The sequence below is a fragment of the Cornus florida genome, unplaced genomic scaffold, assembly GCF_030987335.1.
Source record: "Cornus florida cultivar Cherokee Brave unplaced genomic scaffold, ASM3098733v1 CherokeeBrave_3.0.0_Hap2_Chr03, whole genome shotgun sequence".
Taxonomy (NCBI): domain Eukaryota; kingdom Viridiplantae; phylum Streptophyta; class Magnoliopsida; order Cornales; family Cornaceae; genus Cornus; species Cornus florida.
In genome coordinates this window covers 94,084,279-94,104,650 of record NW_026775573.1, presented here as the reverse complement: position 1 = coordinate 94,104,650, position 20,372 = coordinate 94,084,279, and positions in this window count along the sequence as shown.

The following is a 20,372-nucleotide window of genomic DNA, read 5'->3' as shown; positions in this document are numbered from 1 at the left end:
AATGCGTTTTTTTTTTGTTTTTGTCCATATTGCCGGATAGAAAATGTGATTTTAGGAGTAGTTTCTTCTTTGAGTTTTTCCAAAAAAGTCCGTTTAGATGCCCGTTTTTACTCTCAGTTGCAGCAGTAGTGGATCGGCAGCACTGTAGCAGTCGTGACCCTCGTCGGGCCGCCTTGACATTGTTTTTGTTTTTGACCTTTCTCCCACGTCCGGACTCCAAATCGAGTAAAAAAAATTTTGAACTTGACTAATTTTTTGTCGTCTATTCAACGGTGTGCTCGTTCATGCCCGGATATTTCTGAATAATTACCAGTTCGCCCTTTTTGCTTTATATGTCCGTTTTTCTTTGTTTTGCCGTTTCTCCTTCGTCCGGAATCCGAATCATGCGATTCTTGAGTCCATCATGATTAGTTTTTCATTGTATTTTCAACGGTGTACTCGGTAGCACCTGAATCCATATTTTTACAGAATGACTATTTTGCCCCTAGGGGCTTTTTTGTCATATTTTTGATCTTTTGCTTTCATGTCAGTTCTCATTGAGTTTCCTGACCTAATGGAAGGTCATCAAAGTGTCTTAGAGGTGTGTTGTGCCTTGGGAGACCGTTATTTTATTTTTTGCTTCTGCATCTGCATCCATTATCGGGTCAATCTTCGGTTCATCACATGACACACTGGCTTAAAAAACTAGGGCCGTCACAGGTAGTATCAGAGCTCCTAGGTTCGAAAACCTAGGATGACAGGTTTTGGGTGCATATCATGCTTGTGTTGCCATGCTCTATGTTTTTATTTACTTCTTGATAACATGTTAAATGTGATCACATGTTTACATGCTTATGTGGACGTATGTTTAGAAGTTTACTTTAAATGTCTCAACATGATATATATGGTTGTTGCTTTAGAATATTGTATGTGCTAGTTTGTCTGAGTACATTGTTTATACTTGTAGGTCTTAGCATGTTGTACGTGCTTGTCTACCTTAGCATACAGTATATGTTTGTCGGCTTCATACATTGTATATGCTTATCAGCTTTAGCATATTGATTTACGTTTGTCTGCTTAGCATGTTGGTTATGCTTGTCTACTTTAGCGTATTGTATGTGCTTGTTCTCCTTAGCATGACTGTATATTGCGTGTATCGACATGCCTTATGTGATCATTTACTACTTATGTGGGTATGTAGTCTATTGCTATGTTACGTGTCAACTGCTTACTTTTATGTCTTGTTTAGGCATTGTGGGTTGTTCCAGCTTTGTTGGTTGAGATTGATGCTAAGGCATCATCTCTTGGGGTTTCGTAGTGACCTTAATGTGGTGATGTCATTGGTATCTTGTTTCTAGTGTCATGGGACGATAGGTTAGATTGACTTGAGTCCTTCCTTTGGGATTAGGAGTTTTGTTTTCATAAGCCTCAATGGCGAGGTCCTCGCGTTTCTTCTTTAGAGTGATGGTTGGAGATTTGATAGGTGCGTTGACGTAGGATTCTTCTTGTCTTGCCTTGGACATCTCCTACGAGCTAAGGTTGGGGTGTGAGTGGTTTCGTGTAATTAATTGCATTGGTGCAATTAATTACTCTCCCTCATCTTTGGAGACTTGGGATTTTGTGTTTAGGGTTTCAATAGGATCCTGTAGAGTTCTCATCGAACTCATTGGTATCTTGGGTTGAGTTTTCTTATAGGTGTCTTGTAATGGTTAGTATTGGGACTATCCATTACATCGTTGTTTGTTTTGTGTGGTGTTAGGATTCCACCTTATGTTTAAGCCAGTCTTGGGAAAGACTTGTAGACTCTTTGTTTCAGGGACCTTAGTGTTCATTCTGGGAGATGATTTATTTCCTTACAATGAGAGATCGAACTCATCCGGGTTTTTGAGATTCCTTTTTGTGAGTTTGTCCTTCTAAGAGGCATTTCATCCCTTCTTGCTCTTGATTTTACGGGATTGTTATTTTGCATAGTCATTCTTACATGTTTATATGCCTTGTTGTTTTGAGCATGCCTTAGAAACATGTTAGGGGGTGTGACTATTTGGTGGTTATATGATGATATGGATAATGTGTCTTCTATTTACTATATCTTCTTGTCATGCTGGCGTCGTAGGTGATGTGTAGCGTGTCTCTGATGCTTGACCCCTATGTGATAGGTAACATATTTGACTGCCCCTGTACACTAAGTGTTTAGTTGTTTGGTACGTGGATTTTCGCTTACGTTTAGTATAGTTGTACCTAATGTGCTTGCATGTTGTATACTTCATTTCGTTTTGGTTGAGTATACTTGAGCCTGTGTACTTGTCTACCATGGATTTAGTACTGCTTAGTATACTTGTGGATGTATACTTATATATATATATATATATATATATATATATATATATATATATATATTGCATTTCTGTTTCAATTTTGCTTAGTATCCTTGTGTATACTTGCATATGTATATATGTTTCATAATTAATTGTTTTATTAGTTCATTCTTTTTTATCATTCCATACTATGCTTGGGGTTGTAAGATCTTGGTTGTCAGGATTGTGTGTGTGAGCTTGATCCGATGTCTTGATTCCTAGGCATAGCCTTGTAGTAGGTCAGTTTTAGTATGACGTGGAGGATTTTAGGTGCATTGTCTTGTTAGGAGTCATTGTGACTAGGACGATGATTATGTTGTTTGATTTGTAAAGTCCGATCCATTGGCTTGAAGGCATAGACTTGTCAAGCTTTGGATTCGTGACTGGTGTGGTTGACAACAGTGTTTTGAGACTTGTGGTTGTCAGTTTTTCCAGTATTGAGGATTTAAGGCCTTAAGCGTAGCGGTGCCTATGACATTGTTGTCAGAGTTTTGGATTGGCCGGAATGGTTCGGTCGGACATTTTGGACCATATCGCAACTCTCACAGAATGCCTGGTTTTCGTGGTGCTTTTGATAATGATTATTTTGACATTGATGTCATTTGTATCGATAGGTTTCACGGGTAAGCTTGTTGGGGGCAGGTGATAAATTAGGGCTTTATACTATCATGCTACCGTACAGGTTGTGTATGGGCAAGTGCTAGTTGCCGTCGATGCTACCTTGTATTACCTAGCTAGTAATGTGAGTGTGGGCGGGCACTTGACACCATGGATGCTACCACACCTTGGGTACGTTGTGGGCGGGTTCTAGTCAGTATTCGTGCTGCCATGTTGCTTCTAGTTGTGTTCTTTATTTCGATGTGTAGTTGCCTTGATCTCCTTTGGGTGGTTGACATTGGGTTAGTATGTCAATTTGTTGGAGAGGTGTCTCACGGTTCGTGGTTTCGTTTCCTTTCATTGATCTTGAAACCTTTGGAGTTGTCCTTGGGTACTTTATGATCTATTCCTTGGTGTGACCTTGTGTACGGTTCTTCTTCGATTCTTCTGGGAATGTTCCTAATTTCGGGGACGAAATCTCTTTAAGGAGGTTAAGTTGTAATGACCCGGTCATTTCCTTCTTTTTCTTTTTCCTCAGAATTTCACGGATGAATTTTTTTCGTTGAAATTTCTTGTCTGAGTTCAGTTTCCCGTCTCTTAGTGTCGTCTCGAGTACTCAAAAATGGTTTCTGAGTCTCTTTTCTTTGGATTGACAACTTCCTTTAAGGACCGAGTCATTTCTAGATTTTTCATTTTTCGACACTATTCACTTTTTGTCTTTTTCCCGTTTGTCACTTTGTTGGCACAACCTCGCTTTTCATGTTCAATTTTGCTTCCATTTTTGCATGCACTCATTGTCGTGACCCGAGTTTTCTTCAACCCGGTGGGTAAGTGATGAACCGAGGATTGACCTGTTAACGGATCCAGAATGCAGAAGCGAAAGTTAAACTATAGTCATTTGAGATATAAATCATCTCTAAGACACCATTGTGACATTCGATGTGGTCACAGAAGTTAAAGAGAGCAAAAGAAAAAACTAGAGTTAAAACGGGCTAAATCCGTCAAACACGGGCAAAATGGTCAATTCACAATTAAAAGGAGAAAATTGACTCTAAACAAGTCAAACAAGGTGAATACAATCTAATCTAATCATTCCAACATTCCAAGAGGTTTTAAGAACTTTGGATAAGAATTCCCACAAAACGCCCTTTCCCGGTTTAAGTGAAAACTGATACTACTTCACTAAAACATACATATCTCTCACTGTGTTTGGAATCTGAGAATAGGATTGGTACCATTGGAAATTTGACTCAAAATCTTTGAGTTTAGGCTCAAGAATCACCCCATTTGGATTAGAAACGAAGAAGTTATGACCCTTTGAAATTGGAAGACCAATGCTGAAACAAAATCTGGAAGCTGTGCATATGCAGGCTATTTAGGTCAACCAAAATGGAGTTTTGGTCAACCGAAATGACCAAAAAATGTGCTGAAAACCTGTATCTAAGTGATGGTTGTTTCAGTAGACCGAAATAAAGCCTGCTATATGCCAAAGGTGTTAAGGTTCAACCCATGCTTTGAATCCTATGATGATTTGGTTCAAAAATGAGTGTTTAAAACTGATTTTCAATGAAATTTTGAGTATGTGAACATGCCAACAACCTTGAAATGACTAAATGAATGTATTACAACCACTTATAGCCTTATACATGTCCATTACAAGAATTTCATATGCCAACCCTTCAAAATTGGTTTAAAGACATTTTTAAAGCAAATGATGGTACCAAATGACTACAAGTGTTAAGTTAAACATGTTTAGCCCTTAGCCTCATTACACACACATCTAAAGAGTATCAAAAGGTGCACTTAAGTGCACATTACATGTCTTAAACAATAAATACAAGTTTCTAACATAATAACCAAAATAAAGTGTGATATGCTAACAAGTGCATTTTCTAACATAGAAAAAATGCACCAAGTAGTCTAGCAAGTCTAAGATTGTTGTGCATCCCACAATATGGCTTCTTTACCTGAAAAACACCCGGTAACTTCAGGGTGAGTAAACAAGTTTACTCGCAGGGAATGCATTGGTTTATCTTTGTACAAGGTTTACAAATCAATACAATTTAATCCATGCTATTAAAGTGACATTAAAACTTTCAACATAGTACATGAGATGTAAATTCACAAAGTTAACAACTTGGAATTTAAATGCGAAATCAAACCAAAGTGGATACTTGGATATTGCCCGGATTAAAACCGTACTCTTGAGATCACTTTAGGGCTATTAACCCATGGGTACCTTCCCCTAGTGCGCACTATAATGTAGGGAGCTCTCTATCTCCCGTACTAAAACCAAGTCCTAGCCTAGTCAAGTTCTTGATAATATCCCAAGTTTCCAAAATCAACAAGTAGAGCAACAAGTCATGATACGTGATAAAACACAACAAGTTCCATGAATTGAATGACTAAATCATTAAAACAATAACATAGAAATTAATTAAACTAATTAAGTAATTTCTCTAGATTTCAAGAGTTTTGCAAATGATTCCAATTAAATGTATGACAAGTAGTAACTCATAGACATACCATATGTCAAGTCAAAAATGGAATTTAAGCATGGTGCAATTAAGTAGAATTTAAATCAATTTAAATTAATTAATTCTCTAGATTTAAAAGCTTATTTAAATCATGCCAAATTAATAGACAACAAGGATCAAGTCATGGCCATACCATTTATCAAGTCTAAAGTGAATTATATGCAAGTTAACATTAATCATTAGTTTCTCAATTTAATACAATCTTGCATACAACTTATACATCATTATGAAAAACAATAATTGACTTGAATAATAAACTATAACACCCCCTACCTCAATAGAGAATAGAATCTCTATAATCCAAGGCAACCAAGCTTAAAAATGGAAAATGAAACAAGGGTTTTATAGAGGAGAGTGAGAGGAAACTTAAGTATTCCAAGTTTAATGGTTTTAGGTGAGTGGAAGGGCACCAAAATTGAAGTCAAAGCTATTGGTCAAGCTTTTCCTTCAATGGAGGCTAAGTTAGAGTTCTTGAGAGGAAAGAGATGAATGAACAAAAATGCAAACCTTAAGTTAAAATGGTAGGATTCTCCACTCACTAGGTGCTCTTGCACTACCTCTCACACACACTAATGCAAGACCAATTGTGAAGCCTACACTTGTCACCATCCTATGTAAACTTCTAAGGCTTAATATTGAACCTACACTTGTCAACCATCTATGCCAACAAGTGGTCCAATCCTAGGTCAACAAATGGGTGAATCTCCACCCTCCATATGCCAAGAGATTAAGCCTCCAAGTGGTTCCACCACAAAATCAACAAGTGGCACCTTAGGAATGTGACACTTGTCACATTTTTCAGAAATTGCAAATAGGTCTTTTTTGAAAATATCTTCCAAATTAAATTGCTAAATGGTCCCTAAGACAAAAAATAATTACTTTATCTAATTACACAAAAACCCCTCAAGTTTATGATAATTACCAAAAAGTCATGCTTTCATGCACTTTACAAGGAAAGTAAACATTTAATGTGCTTTTCCACAAAAGTAAAAATGTAGATATCATGGAAATGAAATAGCATGGATGCATTCCAAGCCGGAATCAAATCCGAGCACAAAAAGTGAGGTTATGCAAGGAAAAATGCAAAAATGACTAAAGGACGAAATAGGGAAAAGACGAAAAAAAGAATTTCTTAAAAAATAAATAAAGGAAAATGACTAGGTCATTACACTCATGATATATAATTTCTTAGAAATGTATATTTCTATTTTCTTATAAAAACATCCTAAGTGTTTACTTTTCTTGTAAAGGGTATGGATGCATAACTTTTTTTGTAATAGTCTTAACTTGTGCGGTTTTAGTGTAATTATGTAAAATAATTATTTTTCGTCTTAGGGACCATTTTGTAATTTAATTTGGAAGATATTTTCAAAAAGGACCTTTTTGCAATTTTTGAAAAGTGTGATAAGTGTCACATTCTTATTGGTCCACTTGTTGCCATTTGTGCGGGGACACTTTGATGCCTTAGATGATGACATTTGGAGGGTAAAGATTGTCACATTCTCATTGGTCCACTTGTTAACCTAGGATAGGTGCACTTGTTGGGTTGGATAGTTGACAAGTGTAGGCTTAGGATTAAGCCCACAATGGATGCTTGGATGATTGACAAGTGTATGCTCCAAATTAAGTTTTGTAATTATTTTTTGGCCACTTTGAGATTATGGTTTTAAAGAAGGATTTTTGTGCAATTGACCAAGACTTGTGTGTGTTAACCATGGTGTAAGATCACATAGTGAGTGGAGGATTTCTAATTCCTCCACTCACACTTCATCTCATTGTTTCATTTCCTCCCTCACCAAAAACCCTAGCCACCATTAGAGGAGCTTGATGTTTAAGCTTTGACCCTGATTTTTTAGGCCCTTCCACTCACCTTTGACCATGAAACTTCTAACACTTTTTGTTCCCTTCATCCTCCTCTACATAACCCTTGAAGGGTTTGCCATTTTGTGTTGATTTGCCTTGGATTCAAGGGGAACAATCCTCTTGTGAGGTAGGGGGTGTTATAGTTTATTTTCCAAGTCATTTTGATTGCTTTTGTAGTGGAATACAAGTGATATGCATATTTTAATGTTAGTTTGAGAAATTAATGATTGTTGTAACTTGCATATAATTCACTTTTGACTTGGTATGTGGCATGGCCTTCACTTGATCCTTGTTATATAATTAATTGGAGCCATTTGAATGAGTTTTCAAATCTAGAGATGTAAATGAATTTAATTTAATTTAAATTCTATTTAATTGTACCTTGCTTGTTTTCCATTTTTTGACTTGATATATGGCATGGCCATGACTTAGTTCTTGTTATATATTTAGTTGGGATCATAAATTAATTAAAATCTATATGATGATGTCTTACTCATTTTGCTCTTTTGATTTGATATATGCAATGAGCATGCTATATTGTTTAACATATATTAATTTTAGGTTATTTAGGATAGATTTGAAATCTAGAGACTTTCCATGCTTAGGTTGTGAGCATGCTACTAACTTGATGTATAATTAGTACTTGTGGCCTCTTAAAATGGTAATTGGACTTAACATGATATAGAATATCATTGATTTGCAAAGCTTGTTTAAATATATCTTGTGTAGGTATATAACTTGTTAGAATATTACAATCATTTACCTTGGAAGCTAGTTACTAAATTGAAGCTTATTTAGTGCTTGTAGCTTAGGATGGTAATGTGGCTCAATTGTTGTAAAATATTCTTGCTTTGTGTATAAATTGCGTATTGAGGACATGACTTATCATATGTTATTTAGACTTGAATTCTAGGACATGAATTATGTGGATTCAACCTTACTTGTGCATTGAATATGGTAACTTGTATTCGATTTTGTATAAGTTTTGAACTTATTGATTTTGGAAAGCTTGTGAGGATATAAATTATGTGATGGCTTGGGTTTGGCTCTAGTACAAAGACAAGAGTTTTTTAAGTCATAAGTGCGCACTAGGTAGTACCTTGTAGGTCGTAATTACCCGAAAATACTTGCTTGATCTAGCGACCACATGTCCTAGTCTTTCCACTATTTGTTTTCGCATTTTATTTCAAGTTGTTAATCATGGATTACTTGTATCTTGAGAATTAATATTTACTTTGGGTATTTGAATCCTATTTAGTATACTTGAACTTGCATACTTGCTCCGTGAGTTTAGATTGCATTTAGTATACTTGTGCCATGTATACTTGTCTTGTGCGTACTTGTTTAGCTTAGTATACTTATGTTTGTATACTTGATTTATGAGTACTATATATATATATATATATATATATATATATATATCTCTTACTTGTGTATGTATGCTAGATATTGTTTATCCCGTTTACCGTGATTTAGTGTACTTGTGAGCATGTGTACTTGAATGTAGTATATTATGTTTTAATACGGTTTAGTGTACTTGAGCATATATACTTGCATGCCATTGTTCATTTTAATTGCATGAGTAGCTTAGGATGATCCCTGAGTCTCACATTGACATAGACATTAGGTGGCATGATTATTTTGAACTGTTTCATGTTAGTCTAAAAAATCTGTAAGAAATTGAGTCTATGCATGCTCATTCTGTACAAGTAAACTTGTTTACTCACCCCAAAGTTACTGGGGTATTTGTTTAGGTATAAAGACTTAGTTCGTGATGTTCATCATTGCTTGGATGAGTGTAGACTTGAAGGTTTTAATTCTTATAAAGGTTGGCTTGAAATGCCACTTGTAGTCTTTTAGGTCAAAATGTGTATATTTGATTTCATTTATGTAATGTGTACATAATTACACTCTATGCAATGTATTTGACTTGTATGTAATGAGGCCAAGGGTCAAAGACATTTTATGTGATATGTATGCAAATTTTTAACTTCATTGTTGCTTATGGAAGTTAGGAGATTTCATGCATTGAAGGGTCATATTTTACATACAATATGCCATGAGGCCATAGGCCATTGTAGTACATCTAATTTATCATATTACATATGCTTGCATGTTCACTTTGGCACACAATACCCTTCTTGATGAAACAAAAACTTAAGGTTGCATTTTTTTGAGTTTTTACCCTATTCTGTTCTAGGGGCATTTCAGATATTTTGCAATGTATTTTTTTCATTTTCTATCACATGGTCGGGTAGAAAACTCAATTTCGGAGGGGGTTTCTTCTTTGTATTTTTCCAGAAAACGTTATCTTGGCCCTCAAAAACCCATTTTTTTTCCACAAAATCCTTGCTGCCAGGTTTTTGCTGAATTTTAATACAAGTGTACTTGGTACTATTCGTTGACTTTTTCTTGAAAAGCGTGACGATCGATCTGAAACTTTCAGGGGTCTTGTGGGTGTATTTTAAGATTACATTTTCAATTTAGGCAATTTAAAAACCTCCCGAAGCCCCATTTCCTTTTATTGAGCAGTAGCTAGGACTGATTTTTACCCTCTTGACCTGATTTTCTTAGGGGCATTCTGGGCATTTTACAATGCATTTTGTTTTGTTTCTGTCCATATAGCTGGGTAGAAAACTTGATTTTAGGGGGGGTTCCTTCTTTGAGTTTTTCCAAAAAAATTCGTTTAGATGCCCGTTTTTACTCTCAGTTGCTGTAGTAGTGGGTCGGCAGCATTGTAGCAGTCGTGACCCTCGTCGGGCCGCCGCGACATTGTTTTTGTTTTTGACCTTTCTCCCACGTTCGGACTCCAATTTTTTTTTTGAACTTGACTAATTTTTCGTCATCTATTCAATGGTGTGCTCAGTCATGCCTGGATATTTTTGAATAATTACCAATTTACCCTTTTTGCTTTATATGTCTGTTTTTCTTTGTTTTGCCGTTTCTCCTTCGTCCGGACTCCGAATCATGCGATTCTTAAGTCCATCATGATTAGTTTTTCATTATATTTCCAGGGGTGTGATCGATAACACCTGAATCCATATTTTTGCAAAATGACTATTTTGCCCCTGGGGGCTTATTTGTCATATTTTCAATCTTTTGCTTCCGCGTCAGTTCTCATTGAGTTTCACGACCTCATGGAAGGTCATCAAAGTGTCTTAGAGGTGTGTTGTGCCTTGGGAGACCGTTGTTTTATTTTTTGCTTTCGCATCTGGATCCGTTATCGGGTTAATCTTCGGTTCATCACAGGACGCACTGGCTTAAAAAACCAGGGCCGTCACATCTAGGCTCTCTCCTCTTCTCTTATGTATTCTCTATGATCCTCTATGATAGATATGATATAAAATGGCTCAAAATCCTTATATAGGTAGCTCAAGTGTCACACCAAATGGTCAGGTCTAGAGCACTAGGGTCCTCTCAATGATTGCACCACGAGCCATCTTTAAATGAGCTAGACACTGTTTTATTTCGGATTTGAGGAGGTTCGATTGATCGAAATGTGATGAGATTGATCGAAGAATGGACAGATCATTCAGAGTTGGGATGGAGCGATCAAACCTTGGTGGCGCCTTTTTGGAATAGGACAAGTTAAGATATTTTGGGAAAAAGACAAAAGTGAAAGGTTGGGATAAGATCAAAGGAGTTTGATCGATCGAAATGGAAGTTAGATCGATCGAAGATGGACATTCAAGAAGATAAGGACAAGGGGTTTGATCTATCTTGGTGAGGCTGGATCGATCATAGTGAGATCGATCAAATATATTTTTGATCGATCGAACCTCACTGTTTTCCCACCACTTTGCTCCTTTTTGCTCATTTCTTCCATTCAGCTTGAGATAGTTTCTTTTATGCTCTAATTTGGTTGAATTGATTTATTTTGAGGATAAGCACCTGAAAAGGGCAATAACACAAAATTAATCTAAAACAAGAAAATAAGATAGATAAGGTTCCTAGAATACTCAAGCTTAAGGGGTTTAAATGTGCACTTTTCAGTGCTCATCACCATTCTTGTAATCTAAACTCTTTAAATCATGCGTGGGGCCTTATTTTTAAAGATCTAATCACAATGGTTATAATAACGAAGGCCATGGGATAATGAATAAAAATCCCCGCTCCCACTCAATTTTTAATTATTTATAATTAGGGTTTTCAATTTATTTAATGCATGCAAAACGCCTTAATTTTAATCCAATTAAATTTAGAAAATATCTGGACTTTTAAATGATTCACTAATATTTAATTTGAGACACACTTTAAAAATATTTTATAAAAATATTTTTCGTTTCCCAATAAGTGCCCTCTAATTAATTAGTAATCAAATCCAATTAATTTTCATAATTTAATTAATATAAATCAAGTCATTTAGATAAAAATCATGGATTCAATGTATGAACAATAATAATCAGTAATTAATTATTCCATGCATCACGTAAATAATTAAATAGTAGACAAAAGCAAATAAAATGGCCAATGTAATCAGCTTTTAACATTTAAATACTATTCTTATTGTACGGGCGTCCACCAACGGCTTGTTAACACCTGTAGGGAGCTGGTACGTGCCTGGAGAAGCAAAACAGCTCTTGGGATGCACTCGGAGGACCCTACACACGTTGGCATGTGCTTGGGGGGTGTAGCAACGCGTAGCACGCTCCCCCACGCGCTAGCATGCGCCTGAGGGGTGCTGCAGCGCGTGGCACGCGCCTAGAAGGCGTTGGCATGGTCTGGCGCGTGAAGGACACGCGCCAGTAAATTGGCTGTTTCTGGCGCGTGAGGAGCGCTCCTCACACGCCAGATGGCTGGCAGGCACTCCATTCTTTAATGGAGGCGCGCTGCACTGAATTCCTTCCTTGATCCAACGGATATGGATCCGGGCACACAGTATTAAGGTGTACCGTGCCGCACCGGATCCAGTAGCCTTCCTGCGACACTGCTCTCGCCACCAACGATGCTCCAGCCGCCGGAAAATCGCCGAAAATCCAAAAATATTAATAAAAAGCCCTAAAAAATTCTGAAAAAATTCTAGAAAAATCTAAAAAAAATCCAGAAAATTCCGGGGATGTTATTAAATACTCTTGGACCTTCTTGAAGCTTTATAATACCCATTGATGAAGATTACATGGCTTTGAAATTATTTATACATATGAAATACAATGAAAAATTATTAAATTACATCATTGAACTTTCAAATAGCTAAATCAAAGCCTTAATTACATTTATCCAAAGATAAAATTACATGAAACCTATAAGCTTCATCCATGGCCTAAAAATACATCATCATTCATTTACAATTATACATACATCATCATCATGTATCAATATGTATCAACATATTAAATCATACATCAACATACATCAATAAATCTATATATGTGTATATATAAATTGGATCCATGAATGATGATTTTCACAAATAAAAAACATGATATCTAGTAATGAATCAAACTATGCTCTGAGACCACTATTGAGAAACGTGTAAGTTTTAAAATTTTATGAGGGATTTTTATACATGGATCTTGATTCAACACATAGAGACAAGTTTTATGCAAAAATTAAAATATAATATATCATTCAATTAATAGATTGAATACTTACATCAAAGGTTTGAGTAAACCTTTAAATCTTTCTTCTAAAGTGAATGTTCTCACTTATTGTAGATCCCTTAGCAAGATCATTTTTCCTTCTTCTTGATAGTAATCTCCCTTTAGGAACCACCAATATACCTCGATGAATGACCTTGGAGACAAGGCTTGTGGTAGCCTTCTTTAGAAGAGAACACAAAAACCAGAGAGCGAAAATATATTCCTTTTGTCTTTCAGAAGTCTACCTTAAAATATACATGGACCCATGTATATATAGGCAACATAAAGATAAGGAAAGGAAACAATGAATCATTTTCAATCTCTAATTCACTCATCTCAATTCTAATAGGACTCTAATATCAACTTGGGCTATGGGTGAGAATCCTTTGGGCTTACTATTTTCTTGGTTACTATAAATTAATAATTGGTCTGATCCATTAAACCATGGACCCAATTCAATTAATTTATAAATTAGTTTCTACTCTACTAAAAGAAATTAATTACACTCCAATTAAATAGTAAATAACCTCTAAGTCAATGTTGCACTTTGACCCCTCTATGCATAATTATTTATCGGATTATAAAGTCTTCAATCCGACAACATAATTAATATAATTATTTTGTTTCCTTTGATTATTTCCGGCTTGATCACAATAAAATATTTGTTTGACAAAAATAATAATTTACTAAATAAATATATAGAAAATATTTTGTCTGAAACATACGAAGGCCTTCGAATTTAATTTGTGATCAACCATAATCGATAAAAAATAAATACAAGTAGCACTGATGCAAATATTGAGAATATAACCCTCTAAATATTAATTACATAACTACCCAAAGTGTCGATCTAAAGATCCCGAAGTATCCACCGAACAAATCAAAGTAATTATTAATTAATAAAAAAGTCTATACTTCTCTCATACCTGAGAGTCAAAAGCCATGACTGTGATAGAGAGTAATTGCATACGACAACTCTCGCAATATATCTCAACCTATTATGGACTCAGTTCAAGTCTTAGTTAATTAAATATCCATCCATAATTACCGACTTTGAACCATTTATGATTACTAATTTATAACTTAGTATTAATCGCCATTACATACATATGTAAATATAACTTGTAATCAAGTGGATATAATCAATTCCATAATGAATCGACACAATAATACATTCCATTCACCAATTGTATAATACCTTAATAATAATACTCAGTTAAGGAACCATGACTTTTACAATCCAAATAAGAATTTGCTATGCTAGGGCACATATATCCCAACAGCACTATCCGCACCTGAATGTAGGGAAGGGCTATCAACTTTTGGTCAGTGTGTTTATCACGTGCCTCTCTATATCAAGCCAGCCTTTTTTTACTTTTATATTTTATTTGTTTTATTTCATTGTCTTTTACATATAACAATTATATTTAAATTGTGTGTGTGTATATATATATATATATGTATTTGCATGCAATTAATATCATTCAAAAATACTATATTCTTATTGATTTAATTTCTGCAAAACTTATTTTAATTATCAATTATATTTATATAATATTTTAGTGTGATTCGTTTATAATATTTTAGTGTATAAAATTATATTTTTCATAACAATAATCAACCAATAATCACACATGTTCAGTTAAAGACATCTATTGATGACTAATCAAATAATTTTTATTTACAATTTTTAACAATATATACTCAGATAGGCAGTTAAAGAACATGGGACACATAGCAGCAGTGGAAGAAGGACACAGTTTGTGGGTCTGGAAGTTAGAATTCAACAGCTGAACATGGGACAAGTGTCTTGTAAAGAAGAAATGGACAGTTGCTTAATAGGACATGTGTAATGACCCGGTCATTTCCTTCCTTTCCTTTTTCCTCAGAATTTTGCGGATGAATTTTTTTCGTTGAAATTTCTGAGTTCAGTTTCTCGTCACTTAGTGTCATCTCTAGTGCTCAGGAATGGTTTCCAAGTCTCTTTTCCATGGATTGATAACTTCCTTTAAGGACTGAGTCATTTCCGCACTTTCACTTTTTGGACATTATTCACTTTTCGTCCTTTCCCTATTTTGTCTTTTCCCTGTTTGTCACTTTTTGGCACAACCTCACTTTTCATGCTCGGAGTTGGTTTTTGACTTCACATACCTTCATCTTGAGTGGTTTCCACGAAATACGTATCCTTACTTTTATAGAAAAGTACTCTGGTTGCTCCCGGTGTCCATAGAGGCATGGATGCAAAGTTCTTTGGAAATTTTTTCTTTTCTTAAGGTGTTTTTCATAAATATCTTTTGAAAATATTTTATTTTAGGGATTTTTAAGAAAATATTTTTGGAAGATATTTTCATTCTGGGTCATTAGTGCAGTTTTCACTTTTTGGATGGGCCATTGTGCAATTAATGAAAGTTATTACAAAAATGCCTCGATTTGAGCCTGCATTCTCATACGGGATTCATTTTCACTTTTTGTCTAGTCGTGTACTCATAGAATTTTCTTCTGGTCCTTTTTCTCCAGTTTTATGGTTTTTGGCCCCAATTGCCGCTGAACTTGTTCGGGCCATATTTCTCTGCTCGGGACACAGTTTTCAACACCGTTTCTTCCGTTATTCATATTTTCTCATTTTAAATCTTTTTTGTTCACAGAGTTTCGCCATTTGAGCTCGTCTGCTCAAATTTCACTTTTCCAGACCCGGTAGGGCCCTTTCGGGACACTTTTAGGGTTTTACTATAAATAGGGGGTTATAAAATTAAAAAGCTATCTTCCCCTCTCTTCATGCACGACCAGAAGCATCCATGGCAGCCCAAAGGGGGCTGCCACACTTCTTCTCTCAATTAAACCTCCTTCCCTTTGTTATAAAGTCATAGGGCCTTTGCGTTTTGTGTTTGTCTCGACGATGCGCATCTTTCCCCCTTATTAGAACCTATTTTTGGCCAAATTTTGAGTTTGGGTTTGAGGTCAAGTTAGGATTTTGGTAGGTCCTCTTTGGAGTTTAATGTTCACCATGTTGTCCCCGACAAAACCCCGAAGTATCGTCGGATTTGGAGCGGTTTCATTTTGGTGGCTTTTGAGATTTTCATCTCAAATTGAGGTAAGGGATGTCTTAGGTTTATATTAATGTTGTATTGATTGTTATATAAGCATATACAACTTGTAAGCATGCCTTTGTTCAAGTTTTAGAATTTAATTTAATTATTTTCTATGTTTAAGATTTAATTCTCATGAAGGTGTGTACCTTAGAATTAAATTGTGGTATGCTAGTAAATTAGGCCTTGGTATGTATATCATCATATATTAAATTGGGAGCATTTGAATAAGAAATGCAAAATTTATTTAATATTTATCTTTTGTGAAAGATCAATTCACATAGTTGTAACAAGTATGAAATCAACTTGTAATGTGATATTAAAATAGGCCTTGGTATGTTCTACAACCTACGTAAAATTGAGGACATTTGGAGTTATTTGGAAATTTAGAGAAAATAAATTAATGAGTTTAATTAATTTTATTTTAAGTGTTTTAATCCCTTGATTCAATATTTGATGTGATATATGTGAAGACTATGTTATGTCCCTTAACATATATTAATTTGAGATTATTTGGGAATGATTTGAAATCTAGATAATTTAATTATTTTAATTAATTAAATTCTATCTACTTGTTCCATGGATTAACTATGTCTTTGAAATTGTTTCTATGTTTAAATCAAGGAATTGGACTTAGCATGATATAGGATATCATTGTCTTGCATGACTTGTTTAAATATATCTTGTGTTTGTATATAACTTGTTAGAATATTATAATTATTTACCTTGAAAGCTAGTTACTAAATTATAACTTATTTAGTACTTGTGGCTTAGGATGGTAATTTGGTTCAATTGTTGTAAAATATTCTTGCTTTGAGTATAAATTGCATATTGAGGACATAACATGTCATATGTTATATAGACTTGAATTCTAGGACATGGTTTGTGTGGACTCAACTTTACTTGTGTATGGAATGTGGTAACTTGCATTTGATTTTGTATAAGTTTTGAACTTATTGATTTTGGAAAGCTTGTGAGGACATAATTTATGTGATGGCTAGGGTTTGGCTCTAGTACATGAACAAGTGTCCTCTAAGTCATAAGTACGCACTAGGTGGTACCTTGTGGGTCGTAATTACCCGAAAATACTTGCTTGGTCTAGCGACCACATGTCCTAGTTTTTCCACTATTTGATTTCTTATTTAATTTCAAGTTGTTAATCATGGATTACTTGTAACTTGAGAATTGATGCTTACTATGGGTATTTGAATTCTATTTAGTATACTTGAACTTGTATGCTTGCTCCATGAGTTTAAATTTCATTTAGTATACTTGTGCCATGTATACTTGTCTTATGCGTATTTTGTTTAGCTTAGTATACTTGTGTTTGTATACTTGATTTATGAGTACTCTAAATGTATATTGAATACTTATGTATGTATGTTGGATATTGCTTTTCTTATTTAACATGATTTAGGGTACTTGAACATGTATGCTTGTATGTCGTGTATCATGTTTTAATACGATTTAATGTACTTGAGCATGTATACTTATATGTCGTTGTTCATTTCAATTACATGAGTAGCTTAGGATGATCCCTGAGTCTCACTTTGATATAGACGTTAGGTGGCATGAGCCACTTTAACATATTTCACCTTAAGATGATATAATTGTAAAATGATAGGTCGATGCATGCTCATCTTCTACGAATAGCTTTATGTTACTCACCCACATAGTGGGAACATTTTTCAGGTACAGGGACCTTGATTTGGGATGCACACTATGCCATGGAAGTTTTGTAGACTTGAAGTATCGTTTTCATGAAAATGTTGGCATGAAATCCTATTTGTAGCCTTATACGTCAAAACTTGTATTTTTTGATTCCATACATGTAATGTGTACGTGAGTACACTCTTTACAATGTATTTGACATGTACAAAATGAGGCCATAGGCCAATGGTATCTACTTTGTATCCTATGCAACTTTCAACTTTATGAAATATTATAAAAATATTGAAAAATGGCAAGTCATTGACTCACCATGTTTGCATCGGGTGTGGGAATTTCATTTTTATTTTTTCATATAGTCTCATAAATCATGCATGAAGTGTGGCCAAGGGCCAAACGGTAATTTGAAACCATTTTATAATTTTAAGTTTCAAAATTCCCTTTTCATGTGCATTTTCGCCTTTTTTGGCCATCGGGAAGTCGGATTTTGCATTAGCCATTTTTTAGAGCCATGGACCATTCCCGCACACTTAAAAACACTAAATACGTTTGCGTGCATAATCGTTTTAGCCTAGAAATGCATTTAGGGTCAAATGAACACTTGGTGCAAAAGTTGTATTTTCCTTGTTTTTGGCCTAGACTGATTAGGGACATTCTGGGCATTTCACAGTGTGTTTTTTTCGTTTCCTTCTGCGCTGCTGGGTAGAAAACGTGATTTCAGGGGGGGGGTTTCTTCTTCATGTTTTTTCAGAAAATATCGTTTAGTACCTCAAAACGGCGCACAAACTTCAGCATTTTGCTCAGGTTACTATTCATTGCTGTCAAAATACTATTCACGGCCTCGATGACATTAAAACTTTGTTTTGACTTTTCTCTTCCATCCGGACTCCGAATCAAGTGATTCTTGAGTCTAACTTGATTAATTTTTCGCTGTCTTCCTAGTAGTGTGCTCGGTAGAACCCAATTTTATATTTTCAAAAATGACTATTTTGCCCTTGGGGCTATTTTTGTCCGGTTTTCTTGTAATTCGCTTCCGCTACTTTCTTTTGAGTTCCATGACTTCACGGAAAGCCATAGATGTGTTTCGGGAATGATATACATTCTAGGGATATCATTTTCATGTGAAATGACTATTTTGCCCCTGGGGGCTTATTTGTCATATTCTATCTTTTGCTTCCGTATTGGGATCCGTTATCGAGTCAATTTTCGGTTCATCATAGGATGTAGTGGCTTGAAAAATAAGGGCCATCACAACATGGGTCCTTTTTGTAAGGCTTATAGTGACTACATTTCAAACTCTCTCAACGACATCAATCAAATATTCAATACTTGTCATTTCAGTTAATGCAATTTCAATACAAGTCTGTTTCAATTCCTTTACATTTCATGCACTTACTTTCAGTATTGTACTTCAATTTACTGGTTAGCATCGAAGGCAAATCAGAAACTTCATCGAAGGCAAATCAAAAACTTCACAATCGCCTGATCGTTCTAAAAAGATCTTCCTTTTTGTTTAGAGAGGTACTTTTTATTCGATTTCTCTAATCTTTCGAGGTTCTGGCACGTCTGCGCATTCCAGTATCCAAATTTTGTATAAACATTAATACATATACATTTAATTATAGACGTGTATATATATAGATTATGGAATTTACATTTGTGCTCAGAGTGGCGTATGATTTGGGAGGAATAATTGGTTATTTTATAGGATAGATATGAACGAATACTTCCAAGTCAATGATGAAAGACTTGACCTCTTATTCGGACAGTGCAAGGAAATGTTGGGTCCATCTCTTCCATTCACACGCCAATTATAAGGACCCCTAATAAACTTACCGAGTGTCAAAAAAATAAAAAAATAAAAAAGAACAAACAAACTAACTTATTGAGATTGAATTGTCCAAATCATTTTAATTTTCTCAGAAATTAGAAACTCGTGAACTTTTTTTTTTTTTTTTTGGTTGGTAAGTTTTTTAAAATAAAAAACATAAAAATATGTTTAGTATATATATATATATTTTTTGAACGGTGGTTCATTACAAAAGTGAGAACATTAGACACTGGTTAGTGGCAGTATTTTATTTCGTTAAAGTATACCACCATAACACAAAATTCATAATAAAAATGTTGGTCAAACAGTTCCCTGAACTCCGAAATTGGATGGAGTTTTTGGCTAATACTTTCAGAATTCTGTTGCTAGTGGTGGTGGTGTGTGTAAAGTCACCTCTATTGGAGTAAAAAGACTAGTATAAAAGTCAACAGGTATATATGAATTTAGTTTTTATATATATATATATATATATATATATATATATATATATCAAGGAAAAAATAATATAATATATTACATATAATATAATATACATGTAAATATATGTATAATATACATATATATTATATATATTTCAATACTCTTCATTTCCAAATTTAAGTTGGATTCGAGAAACACATCTTAACTTTGCGAGAGAATATAGAAATATATATTATATTCGTTTTCCATTCTTTTCTCCTTATTTACTCTATTATATATATATATATTATATTCGTTTTCCTTTTTCCCTTAATTTATTCTTTTTGTTTGCAACTTTATTCCCTATATGTTGTGTAAACATATCAAGAAATATAAACTTTAGTGATTCTTGATTCATGGATGCATGACTTAGTGTCGAACCATGTATTTACTGTGTTCTTAATATTTTTTTATTTCAT